The sequence below is a fragment of the Bison bison genome, unplaced genomic scaffold (genome assembly GCF_000754665.1).
Source record: "Bison bison bison isolate TAMUID 2011002044 unplaced genomic scaffold, Bison_UMD1.0 scf7180017857875, whole genome shotgun sequence".
Lineage (NCBI taxonomy): Eukaryota > Metazoa > Chordata > Mammalia > Artiodactyla > Bovidae > Bison > Bison bison.
In genome coordinates, this window is record NW_011488448.1 from 17,813 (window position 1) to 18,686 (window position 874).

The window sequence follows — 874 nt, forward strand, 5'->3', positions numbered from 1 at the left end:
ATGGCAACCCACTCCAGTACTCTTGCCTGGAAAATCCCATGGATGGAGGATCCTGGTAGGCTACAGTCCATGGGGTCGCAAAGACTGAGTGACTTCACTTTCACTCTATATGTACGCTCAGTCGTGTCTGACTCATTGCCACTCCATGGACTGTAGCCAGCCAGGCTTCTCTGTCCATGGAATTTTCCAGGCAAGAATACTGAAGTGGACTGCCATTTGTTTCTCCAAGTAGCTACTGTATATGTTTTCTTTCCCCCAACCCCTTGAGTCCTCACTCTTGGATAAACACCTGACCTCTGCCACTGCCCAGTTCTAGACTGTTTGGAAATTATTTCTGCCTGTTGTCTTCCTGGACCTTGCTGTCAACCTTTTCCTGTCTTGATTTGGATCTCTGGTTCTTGGATGTTGTGTATTCTTCTTTGCATTGTTTTGGGAGCACATCAGTTTTAAGGTCTTGGAAATCTAAAATGTCTGTGTTTTACCCTCCCACTTGACTGGCAGCTTGGATATATAATTCTAGGTTTAGAAACATATCATTCCAAATTGTTAAGTAATTGCTTCATTATCTTCTAGTTTCCATTGTTGATATTGAGAAATCAGATGTCATTTCTTTTTTTTTTTTTTCTTTGATATTTTTAGGATCTTCTCTTCTTTATAGTGGTCTGAAAAGATATGCTGTTTGCTTTCACTGGCTTTGCACTTGATGGGCCCATTCATTCTGAATACTCATAGCCTTCATGTTAGAGATCTTGTTACTGAAAGGAGTTTATGGTGGCTTTGGCTGCTCGCTGCTCAAAAGCCAATAAACAGGCCAGATTGGTGGAAAGGAAAGGTTGCTTTATTTTAGATGCTGGCAACTGAGGGGGAGGGTGGG